The sequence below is a fragment of the Lepidochelys olivacea genome, assembly GCF_965140295.1.
Source record: "Lepidochelys olivacea isolate rLepOli2 genome assembly, chromosome: 7".
NCBI classification, from domain to species: domain Eukaryota; kingdom Metazoa; phylum Chordata; order Testudines; family Cheloniidae; genus Lepidochelys; species Lepidochelys olivacea.
In genome coordinates, this window is record NC_140417.1 from 118,012,533 (window position 1) to 118,025,751 (window position 13,219).

Here is a 13,219-nt window from a genome sequence, read left to right on the forward strand (position 1 = left end):
AGAAAGTTCCTTTTGTTGCAAAAGGGGTGTGAGAAACGGGGACAAAGTGTGTCAGCTGAAAAGGAAGAGAGACTGAAATAGAGCCATATCACAGCAGCTGAAAATGGATATTTGGTTGTCATTCACCACAATAAAGAATTTCTAATGTAGGGAGGATTCAAGAATAGAAATGAAGACACCTGATGGTAGATAAGAGTGTGGATATATATATCCTTTATTACCCTTTGATTTTTTTTCCCCCTCTACGTATAACAAAAAGAGAAAGGTCAGGCATGAGATGTGGAGATTATTTTGGTGAGGGAGGCACCTTTGCAGAGATGCGTAACTGAGAAGAACTGGAAAATCACCCATAACAGAATGACACAGAAATTAATCATGGGTCCAGTAGTATGCAATAGGGGATGAAAAGAGGAGGGTGGAAGAAACTGAAAGAACTTGACAAAAAAAGGAAAGAAAATGGCAATATAATGAGATAACAATGTTTGAGAGTCTGAGGAGAAGGTTAGGGAGGGTAAGAAAAAACGGTATGGCACAGAGAACTATGTAGCTGAAGGGAGATGGTATTTTTCTATGTATTAAGCCTTTAAATATACAGGAAATTACCTGCCTGCTGCAAAGGACAGCTTCAGTTTTGTGGTTCAGTTCAGATGCTGGAGCTGTTTGGGAAATTATTTCTTTTTTTCCTGCAAAAAATTTCCACAGAACAAAAATAGTTTCATTTTTGCAAAAAATTTCCAGGCAAAACATTAAGCTTCTGGCAAACAACAACTGCAACATTTTTGTTTTGAACTCTATTTTTGAGGAAACTGCGTTTTTCCAAGGAAAAAGCCCTGCTTTCAACTACTAATTTTTGAGAAGCTTGGTCCGATGCAGAATGGAAATTTTGGGCCAGATCCTCTTTGTATGTGTAAACATGGCTTATAACCTGCCCTCCCTTGACTCTGAGGCTTCTCTGTGCTAGGTGAGTCCTAAATTGAAAGGGAGCAGCGGAGGGGTCTGAAGTAGGTGGGGCATTGGTGTACGAGGAGATGCGAAGGGGGCAGGTCCCAGCCACATGGCTGCTGCTGCTGCTGAAGCCCCAGGCACCCTGATGAACCACAGAAAGAGGGACTTAGCCCAGGTGATCTGCACGAAGGTCACTGGCTATGGGATAGTAGAGCTGGGGAGTGGGAGAAGGGGGCCATCACTTAAGTGTGTGTGGGAGCAAGAAATGGGGGATTATAGCCAGAGTGATACTGTGCAGGGGACAAGATGGAGAGTGGGGGCAGGAAGACTTCAGTCCCGGTCAGCAATCCTCAGATCGATTGCGAGTGGTGGTGCAGCAGAGCCAGGAGGAGTGCCTTGTCTACGGGTAGGAGGTATGTAGGGTATCAAGACCAGTGGGGAACAAACTGGGCAAGTGAGGGGTACTGGCTCAGTGGGTATAGCCAAAGTGGGAATGGTGGGGGTTTCAGCTGGGGCAAAGGAAATGGAGGCACCATTGACTGAGGGCCCCAGTTCGGACAAGGCCTCAGTGCCCACCATTTACTCCAGTAACACACTCCCTGTGTATGGGCTGATTTTCATGCTGGTCTCAGCCCAGTCCTGGCTCCACTGGGCAGGGCTCTCTGTAACAGGTGCTCTGTTTACGCTCTGAGAGCTAGAAGGACAATACAGGGTCATAAAAAGCACTTCAGAGGAGGATCCAGTATCCCCCTCTATATTTGCAATGTACCAATTCCCCTCCAAATCCCCTTTCCGGCCCTCACCGTTCTTGACCACAATGCCCCAGGAAAGCCTAGATGAAATTTTCAAGTAGTTTATTTGCCAAAAAATGTAGTTTCACGTCGACCAAAACTATCTGAGAATTTGGGTTAAATATGGCCAATTGTTTCGGCTGAAAAAAGAATGGATGCTTTTTTGTTCAAAAAATACCAAAACGTTTCATTTTAACATTTTTTAAACTGTTTTGACATTTTCTTTCACAACATTTCTTTCGGAATTTAAAACAGGTTAAAAACCAATAAGCTGAAAATGTTCACTCAACAAAGAGCAACGGTCTTTGGATGTTACTTGGATGATGGGTGTGTCCAGAGGTCCCAAGCGGAATTGAAGCCCCATTGTGCTAAGGGTCATATACGCTGTCATGGGGTGTGTGTGCAGACCCCACGCTACTCCAGCTGTGAAAGGGTTAATGGGGACACTAACTGCCTTCTCAGCTGCGGCTCATCAGAGGCCTCACAAAAGCTGCCAGTTGGAAGGGCAGGGCAATTGCCAGACAGGCTGAGGAGCGACTGCGAGCAGGATCCTTCAGGCGCTCAGAATGACAGACCACAATGTGTGACTGACTCTGAGGAACAACTTGCAAGAAAAGCATGGTAGGATGCAGGTCAGGGAAACAGAAAGGGGTTGGAAAAAATTGGTGCCAACCACTTCCGGTGGGGTCCCTGGCCTGGAGCCCCGAGCAGTGGGTGGGCCTGAGTTCCTCTACCAAACCAAACCAAACCAGGAGGTTATTAAGGCCTTGAACAAACGACTGATACTCAAAGAGGCCAGGTATCGAACATCCTTCATCTAGGGTGTCTGGCATCCTGATGTATTGGCTTCCTTACCACCCTGAGAGATGAAGGACTCACAGCATCCAGGGTGGAGGGAAAAGGTCAAACAAAGAACCGACAAACAGGCTAGATGGTGATTGGTCCATCAAAGAAGGAGGGAAACTGAGGCAGCCTTGCTGTGTTACCTGGTTTTACCACAAGAGGGCACCGAATATTGAAAATGACCTCTGACAATACACATAACAAAAGTGGGTCCCTGCCCCCAAAAGCTTACAGTCTAAGTATGTGATTGGAGACAAGAGGTGGCTGCAGAGAGAGAGGCAAATCCCAAGGAAACAGATTGGGCTGCCTACCCTCTGGTTGCTGTTAATCTTGAGATGTTGAGACTTTGGGAAGAAAATAAAAAAGGAAATCCAAACTATGCTAGCAATAAACGTAGGATTCCACATTTTTCACAGCACTCAAAGCAAAAGTTGCAGGAGAACTCGAAAATTGAAATACAAGATGACTGACTAAAACATCTTCCAGCTTACATCCTCCAAACCCCAATGTAGACAAGGACTAGCCAGCTGATCCGGTACCAGAGGCGGTGCTCACTCTCACTATATTTGCTATCTGTGTTCCTGATGGTGGCTCTGGAAGGCCCAGCAAAGATTTTCTGTAATGAAATTTGGCCTAGGAAGAGGATTAACATTGATGAGATTCCCCAGAAGACAATACCAGCCCTAATTCCTGCAGTTTAACTTTTCACTTCCGGAGGATTTGCCAAGGAAGGAATTTAATTTTTTCTCCTAGACAAATGTATTAATATTTAATAAAGAACAAAGCCAGGTGACAGCACTAGAGAAAATGAGGAATTTACTCCAAGCCTGGTAGTATTTGAACAGAACAAGATAAATTGAGGAGTCTTAATTTACAGATTTTTTTTTCCTGCCCTGGGGAAAAAAAAAGGAAAGAAACTAGCCCAGGGCTTCAACTGCAGAAAATGTGCCTTTGTGACACTTCATATCAGCTTGAGTTGTGGCTTTAAGAAAAATGTCATCCTCTTCCCTCCATTACACCACAGATCTCTTCGGATTCCATGCCCTGTCTTCCTGCATTGTGACCCCAACGCAAAAGAATGTGGTTAAGGCCAGGAGAGGGGAATTTATCCCTAGCTCTGCTACAGGTTTGCTGTATGACCCTGGGCAAATCACTGAACTTGGCTGTGCTTCAGTTCCATTACCTGTAAATGGGGCTAATTATACATCCCTGCTTCACAGTGGGGGTTGAGAGGCTTAATTTATTAATATTGTAAAGTGCTTTGAGATCCTTGGTAAGAAGGGACTATGTGACCTTAAGCACCTATTGGTCATTGTTTAATAATATCAAGTGGGTTCTGGTTGGCTCAGGGGAGTAGAACTAGGCTGTGGAGCCTTCCACCGATAGGTCAGGTCCAGCCTGCCTGATGCTGAGCATACTTTGGTCTCCTGCCATGCCCATTCTGGAACCTATCAAAAATGAATGAATGGTTAAATCCATTTCCTATTGGACACAAAACTCATCCTGACAGTTGGTACTGAATATTTATTTGGATATCAAGAATATCCAGAGGGACCAAGTGAGTGAGGTAATATCTTTTATCAGACCACCTTCTGTAAGTGAGAGAGACGAGCTTTCAAGCTTACACTCTTCTTCAGGTCAGGTGTAAACTCGAAAGCGTGTCTCTTTCACCAACAGCAGTTGGTCCAATAAAAGATATTACCTCACTCTCCTTGTCTCTCTAAGATCCTGGGACCGACAGGTCTACAACCACATTGCAGACAAGAATATCCAGAGTTCTAATTAATGATAACAAAACTTGTGGAAGGGATATTAAAGCTTGTGCTTCGGGGCTGATGCCAATTTCTAACTGTAAGAGGCTATGGTGAGACCTAGGTGTGGGTGCAGATGATCTATTTTGAAGTATCGGGTGCTGGCCACTGTCAGACACAGGATACTGGACTAGATGGACCCAGGTGTGATGGGGTATACAAACCCATGCTAGAATAGAAGGGTTAAGGAGCAGTTCTGGATGGAATTGGCAGTGCCCCGTCCCATCTGCAGACCCTGCTGCTGCTGGAGGAGAGGTTTGAAAGAGAGACAGAAAGCTCAGAAGCGGTGAGAAAAGCAGATAGGATAGAGGGACAGACCTATTCTGCGAGCCCCTGAGTAATGGAACAGCAGGTTGCTGCAAGGAAGTGTGTGTGTGTGGGGGGGAAGGGGCAGGGGTCTGCAAGCTTCAGCTATCCCAGGCCCTGGAGGTGAGACTAATTTGTCTTTAAGGATTAAGAAACTCTTCACTTTATCTTTTCTTGCATTGTCTGTGAGATGGTGACCATGCCCTGGACTGGTAAAGTAAGTCTCAGGCACTGGTCTATGGAGGCAGCTTCAAAGCTCTCCTGGGTGCTTGATATTACAGCCATTGGTAGGGCCATGGGTCAGAATCTGGCAGACAAGGAGGGGCTGGGCTCTCCTTCCAGCCCGACAAAAACCCAACCCCCTTGAGATAAGGAGGATAAAGACATTGTAAGCCCTGAAGTAAGGCTATGAGGCCTTCAGGGACCTGGCACTGAGCTTTTAGGCGATATTAGCCTTCTATACTCTATTAAGAACATAAGAATGGCCATATTGTATCAGACCAATTGTCCATCTAGCCCAGTATCTTGTTTTCTGCAGTGGTTGATACCAGGTGCTTCAGAGGGAATGAACAGACCAGAGCAATTATTGAGGGATGCATCTCCCGTCATCCAGTCCCAGATTCTGCCAGTCAGAGGGTTAGGGACACCCAGAGCATGGGGTTGCATCCCTGACCATCTTGGCTAATACCCTTTGATGGGCCTATCTTCCATGAACTTTATCTAATTCTTTTTAAAACCCAGTTATACTTTTGGCCTTCACAACATCCCTTGGCAAGGAGTTCCACAGGTTGACTGCATTGTGTGAAGAAGTACTTCCTTATGTTTGTTTAAAACCCACCGATTATTAGTGTCATTGAGTGACCCTTGGTTCTTGTGTTATGTGAAGGGGTAAATAACTTTTCTGTTTTCACTTTCTCCACAACATTCATAATTTTATAGCCCTCGATCATATTATCCTGAGTGGTCTTTTTTCTAAACTATGCAGTCCCAGCCTTTTCAATCTCTCTCCATATGGACGCTGTTCCCTGCCCCTCATCATTTTTTTGTTGACCTTTTCCAGTTCTAATATATTTATTTTTTGAAACAGGGGTAACCAGAACTGCACATGGTATTCAAGGTGTGGGTGTACCATGGATTTATATAGTGGTATTATGATATTTTCTGACTTATTAGCGATCCGTTTCCGACTGGTGCCTAACATTCTGTTCGTTTTTTGACTGCCACTACACTTTAAGCCCGTGTTTTCAGATAATTATCCATGATGATGCCAAGATCTTTTTTCTTGAGTGGTAGCAGTTAATTTATACCCCATCATTTTGTACGTATAGTTGGGATTATGTTTTCAAATGCACATTATTTTGTTTTTTATCAACATTGATTTTCATCTGCCATTTTGTTGGCCAGTCGTCCAGTTTTGTCAGATCCCTTTGTAACTCTTTGCAGCCAGCTTTGCACTTAACTATCTTGAGCAATTCTATGTAGCCTGCAAACTTTGCCAACCCACTATTTACCCCTTTTTCCAGATCATTTATGAATATATTGAACAGCACTGTTCCCAGTACAGATTCTTGGGGGACCCTGCTATTTACCTCTCCCTACTGGGAAAAATGACCATTTATATCTTCCCTTTGTTTTCTATCTTCTGACCAGTTACTGGTCCATGAGAGGATCCCTCTTATTCCATGACTTCCTACTTTGCTTAAGAGCCCCTAAAAAGTCCAAGTACACTATATCCACTGGACTGCCCTTGTCCACATGTTCGTTGACTCTCTCTAATAGATTGGTGAGGCCTGATTTCCCTCTACAAAAGCCACGTTGACACTTCCTCAACATATTGTGTTCATCTATGGGTCTGATCATTTTGTTCTTTACTATAGTTAAAAAAATTTGCCTGGTACTGAAATTAATCTTATTGGTCTGTAATTGCCAGGATCGCCTCTTGAGCCTCTCTTAAATATCAGCATTACACATACTATCCGCCAGTCATTTGGTATAGAGCAGTGGACTCCAACTTTTTTAAGCACAAGATCAGTTTTTGAATTTAAGTACAACCCAGGATTACCTCAAAGAACTAACAGTAATCACACAAACCTGAACACCCTTGCAGGCACGCCCCTGCCCCACCCCTTCTCTGAGGCCCTGCTCCGCTCACTCCATCTCCCCTTCCTCTGTCACTTTCTCTCCCCCACCCTCGCTCACTTTCACTGGGCTGGGACAGGGGTTGGGGTGTGGTCTCTGGGCTGGGGCAGAGGGGTTTGGAGTGTGGGAGCGGCTCTGGGCTGAGTCTGGGGCAGGGTGTTGGGTGTAGGAGAGGGTGTGGGGCGCAGGTTCTGGGAGGGGGTTGGGGTGCAGGAGGGTGTGTGGGAGGGGGCTCAGGGCTGGGGGTGGGGTGCAGGAGGGGGTGTGGGCTCTGGGAGGGGGTTGTGGTGCAGGACGGTGCATGAGGGGGCTCAGGGCTGGGGTGCAGGAGGGGTTTGGGGTGGGGGCTCCAACCAGGCACCACTTACCTCAGGGGGCCCCTGGATGGTGGTGCAGCAGGGCTAAGGCAGACTCCCTGGCTCTACGCAGCTCCTGGAAGCGACCGGCATCACCGGCATGTCCAGCAGTGGTTCCTGCGGCAAGAGGAGCACCGCCCTCGCAGCTCCCATTGGCTGCGGTTCCCCATTCCCGGCCTATGGGAGCTGTGGAGGCGGTACCTGCAGGCAAAGGCAGAGTGAGGAGATCGTCCTCCCCTTCTTTCTCCCCCCCAGGAGTTGCTGCCAGACATGCTGGCTGCTTCCAGGAGCGGTGCGCCTTAGCCCCACCGTGCCACCGGACTGGTAGCGGCCAGTCTCCCGGTTTGGCTGCAGGAGGATTGGCAGCCTTATCGCGATTGACTGTTTAATGTATCACTTTGTTCCCAGACATTGATGCCTCACCTAAAAAGAATGTCTCAGGTGTGGCAATCTCCCTCACATCCTCTGCAGTAAAGACCAATGCAAAGAATTCATTTAGCTTCTCCACAATGGCCTTGTCTTCCTTGAGTGCTTCCTTAGCATCATGGGACTCTGTTATACTGGAAAGGAGTGGTCTTCATTGATCACCTGGCCAGATAGCTGAATTGCTATCTACCAGATAGGAGACCACTGCTGTGCTGGAGCAACCAATGGAAGGGGACACTAGATATGGGGGAGAGTTGTGACCCAGGGACATAAGCACTAGGCCCAGCCCCATCTCAGTCGCATCTGCTGCAGTATGGAATTCTTATCTTTCCATGCAGAGGTGCCAAAGACCGGATGGGTCATGGATACCGCTACGTGGCCTCTCCAGGTCAAAGTTGAGCCCATTGGTGGGGCATTGTGGGAAGATGGCACTACTAGTGCCCATGCAGTCCATGCCACATTTCACCAGCTCCCTCTATTTCTTTAAATACTCCAATAAGGCGTGAGCATCAATAAAAGCATGTTTTTCACCCCTGCCCCTCCAGCACCCTGTCGTGTAAACACACCTGTAAACAAAAGAGGCTTGGAGGAAGGTGTTTGCTGAGTCGCTTTTAAGGAAGGATATGTCAAAATGCCTTAACAGTGTCCTGCACTGTCTATTGCAACATCATTTCACTTTTCATCTCCAAGCTTTTAAACAAAAATAAACCAAGATAAAGTCTATAAATCCTCTCGCACACTCAGCGCAGTGCCAACGGAACTGCATGGTAAGTTATGTTTTTAACTATGAACCTGTCCAGGGCTATGTCATTTATCTTCTTGTGTCCCACTCTGGTTTGGCTCAAGGCTGCACATTAGCAGATGATGAATGCAAAGCTGTCCGTCCCCATTTGTATCCGTATTATTAACCCATATTCTTCTGAATATTTCATTCCTTAATACATTATTCAGGCCCTGTTGTAATAGACTCATGGGTTTGTTGTCCTGTGTATGTGGCTATGACAGGAAGTCTTTTAATATTGAGGAGACATGCCCACTTTGCATTCCAAAGGATTGTCTTTAACTCTTTGCTATTCTCAGTCTATGGATTCCCGGCTCGGATACACTCTGATCAGGGGCGGGATTTTGAGAGTCACCTTCTGAAGGAGGTGCTGAAGATAGCAGGAATTAAAAAGTCTAGGACAACGCCTTATCACCCCCAAGGTGATCCTCAGCCAGAGAGGTTCAATCGAACCCTATTAGATATGTTGGGAACTTTGCGACCAGAGCAGAAGGCAACCTGGAGCCAGCATGTCGCATTTCTGGTGCATGCCTACAATGCCACAAAGAACGATGCTACGGGAGTCACCCCATATCTCTTGATGTTTGGGCGAGAACCAAGATTACCCATAGACTTGTGCTTTGGTGTATCAGAGGATGGAGATAGCTATGAAACTCATCAGCAATATGTATCCCGACTAAGAGAAAAGCTGCGGGATGCTTATCGCTTAGCTACCGCTGCAGCTCGGAAGAACGCAGACCGCAACAAACATCGATATGATGCTAGAGTGCGTTCGCAGGAGCTCCAGCCGGGGGACAGAGTCCTGCTGCGAAATTTGGGTATTGCTGGCAAACACAAGATAGCTGACAGATGGAAGGCAATACCTTACCTGGTGATGGAAAAGCTGGGAGATCTGCCGGTCTACAAGATCAAACCTGAAGACGGTCCAGGGCAAATAAAGACGGTGCATAGAAACCTTTTGCTCCCTGTGGGGGAATTGGTAAGCACCCCTTGTGAGATGGGTTTGGATGAGCTATTACCAGCAGGAGAGTGAGTTTGTGTGTGTATGGGGGTGGGGGGGATGTGAGAACCTGGATTTATGCAGGAAATAGCCCAGCTTGATTGTCATGCACATTGTGTAAAGAGTTGTCACTTTGGATGGGCTATCACCAGCAGGAGAGTGAATTTGTGTGGGGGGGTGGAGGGTGAGAAAACCTGGATTTGTGCTGGAAATCACTTTAGATAAGCTATTACCAGCAGGACAGTGGGGTGGGAATAGGTATTGTTTCATATTCTCTGTGTATATATAAAGCCTGCTGCAGTTTCCACGATATGCATCTGAGGAAGTGAGCTGTAGCTCACGAAAGCTTATGCTCTAATAAATTGGTTAGTCTCTAAGGTGCCACAAGTCCTCCTTTTCTTTTTGCGAATACAGACTAACACGGCTGTTACTCTGAAATCTTTGCTATTTAGTGATACTGAGTGGTCACGCTATCAGCTAGTATAAATCAACATAGCTGCAATGAGCTCAGTAGATTGACACCAGCTGAGAATCTGGGTCACTGCTTTATCTTACAAGTGAATAGCTGTGGTATCATGTTTTACTCCAGAGGTTCTCAAACTGTGGTCCATGGACCACCAGTGGTCTGCGGATAGTTCCCTCTAAGGTGCGTGCCTGGGCAGCCGCACATGAGAGAATGAAGGGCCACCCACCCTGGACCCGGGAGAAGACACACATGTAAGGTGAGGTGGTGGCCTTGGGGGGAATACAGTGGAGGTGAGAGGGGGCAGTGGGGTGAGAAGAGGGGTGGGGGGAATTTGGGATGTGCAGAGAAAGAGAAAGAGGAGACTTTCCCCAGCTCCGGGCTGTGGCTGCCAGGGAGAGACCCCTCTCCTTCCCACCCTCAGCTCTGTAGCTGCTGTGGCGGGGGAGAGACCCCCCTCCTTCCCAGCCCCAGCTTGGGGGCTGCCGTGGCGCAGGAGAAAGGGCACATCCATCGCATTAGAAAGGTAAGACTACTGATATTAAAATATGAGTTGTGTGCTTTTATTTGTAGAACAAAAAAACGTTAATTATTATTAAGTTTTTTTGATGTAGCGCTTTTATCCACAGCGCTTTACAATAGTTAGCTAACGGTACAAACAACATTTGGAAAGATCGTTAAGTGCTCTGCTGAGACTCTCAGCAATTTTCAAGTGGTCCGCGAAAAAAAAGTTTGAGAACCACTGTTTTACTTTATTTTATTTCCATTGATCCTATAGTGTTAGGTAGCATTAAGTGTCCAAAAAGAGCTCAGCTTCCTGCCTATTCAATTTTATTAAATCTTGTTCTTCTTTCCTTTCTTTTCCACATCTTCTCCTTCTTATTCTCATGCTCCCTTTCCCCTTCAAAAACTGACCATGAGAGCTAAGCCATGACAATGGGAAAATATTGGCCCTGAGTTTTGATCCAAACAAAGTCACTCTCGGGCTTGGGCTTCACAGCTGAAGAACTCTGCCCCTAAAGCTCAAAAAGCATTCTCTGGTAGGTGTAGCAACTTCCTGGAGAGTAGTTGTCTTGATGGGACATAGGTGGAGAGGTGAACAAAATAGTCAACTTCTACCCCATCAAGACACTTGTACTGTGGGACTAGGAGGACTTTGACTTCAGTCTGGCAATGAACAGGGACTCAGAGCATCAGCGTGGTGTTTTCTGTTCTACTGTCTTTTTCACATGGATTTGCCATAGTGCAACAAGTGTGTGTCTAACCAAGACATTCCTTTCTAAGAAGCAATTTATGACTAGTACAAGCACAAAAAATATCATCAACCCAGCTCTTCTGATGAGCATCAAGGTTATTTGCTGAACTCTGGAGCACTCAGCAGAGGTCAGCTGTTAGCGGGCTCATGTGTGTGTGGTCACCTGTGTGCATGATTATGGGTGCATATTCCCACATACGATCATTTCCCAGGACTTCAGTTGACAGACAGCTATGGGCTTTGGTCTTCTCCATCTTGTCTTTCTCGTTTCTATGTCTGCTTGAAGAGATGAATAACTTACATGGAAGATCCATAAGGAAACAGCAGGCACAGGTTTCATAGCCGGTTATTTCATGGTGAAACCCTCTGTCTTGATTTACCCCTTGAAGACTAGGAGACTTAAGACGAAGTAACATCTGAGAAGATGTTCAGGATCTGGCCCTTAGAGTCCAGTTAGAAAGACCACCTTGAGGTCCCCTTTTCTACTGGCTTCCCCTAGTGTCAAAACACATCATTACTAATCTCTCCCAGCAGCCTATCAAAAACACTAGGAGACTTGTAGTAATCTGTCTTGTCCTGTCACGATATCTAGGGACCCCGACCGGTCCCTTTTAGAATCACCATCTTCCTACAATAAGCTGTTGTACGATGGTGCAGTGTCACTGGGTGCAGTCATTTATATGTAAATGATCATTAGCCACTCCTTATAAGGCACTGTTGCACGTATGCTGATGGAACGTTATTATTATTATTATTTTTGGTACGATGCTAGTGCCTAAAGGCCCTAACCAAGATCGCAGCATATTATGCAAGGTGCTGTACATACACATACTAAGAGACTCTAAGGAGACAAGGCAGACAAAGGGTGAGTGGGAAAATAGGCGCAGAGAGGTGAAATGGCTTGTCCTAAACACTACAGCAGATCAGGAATAGAATCAAGGTCTCCGGGGTATCAGTGCTGTGCCCTATCTGCTAGACCACACTGCATCCTGATGCCTGTAATTTGGCATCTAGTGTATCCAGCAGGTCCCAGCTTACCCAGAACTCTCTCACCTCCCCCAATCACATGCTTATTTTCCCCTCTCCTATGAGCAGCCTAATGGGAGAGAACAAATGGGCCACTGCTGTCTCCTACCACAGAGGTGTCTGCATTTTGGTGGTTGATGAAATGATTCCAGTAGCAGGTTGAACTGCTTAGGGACACTGTAGGTGCAACATAAAAACTGACACCAGAACAAGAGAGATCGCCATCAAAACCTGGGGAAGTTGGAACATGCTGCAGAACATTTGAGGAGCCCCTCCCCCTCACTCTGCAATGGCAATTGTTAAGCTGCAAGGAAGATAAAAACGACAGAGGCTCGAGGCACCGCAGGTGCTCACTGGGTTTGAGGCTGGCGCTGTGAGTAGGAAGTGCTCTGTGCACAGAAAGAAAGAAGAGACAAATAGGCTGCAGGCTTCATTCCAACATCTGGAGACTCTTGCCATGGCAGCAGATCAGAGTCTAGTATCACTACATCTCTAAAGCATTCAGCCAAGACCCAGGCCCATCTCAATGCGCTCCCAAGCTCCACTCTCTTCCAGAGCTCTCATCCTGGAGGGAGTAACTGATTGTGCAACCGGTTGGCTGGAGCTCTTGGCAGCCCGACATTGCTCATTAATTCTGTACTGCGGTTAGCTGACACAATCCGCCTGCAGAATCACTCCTCCTTCCCCCAGTGCTGGCATGGTTCTTCCTGTGTCCCCCTCTCCTTGGGTTTGGAGATATTCAGGAGCAAGTTATTGTAGATGGGGGCGTAATGTAAGATGGATGATCATATAAAGCTGTGGGTAGGGCAGAGGGAAAGCAGATGCTAGATGGATAATCTAGTCGTCATTTCTGGAAGCCAATACTTTGAAGTTAAGGCTCAGGGAAAATGAGGTGGGGAAGGTTGGTCTTGTGGCTAAAACAGAGGATTAGGAGGCAGGAGCATCTAGGTTGTGCCACAGATTTGTAGTTTGACCCAAGCGAAGTCATTTAACCTTTCTCTGCCTCCAGTTTCCGAGTCTGTAAAATGGGAGCCAGTGACCGACTCACCTCGCTGGAGTGTTGCGAGGCCAATTACA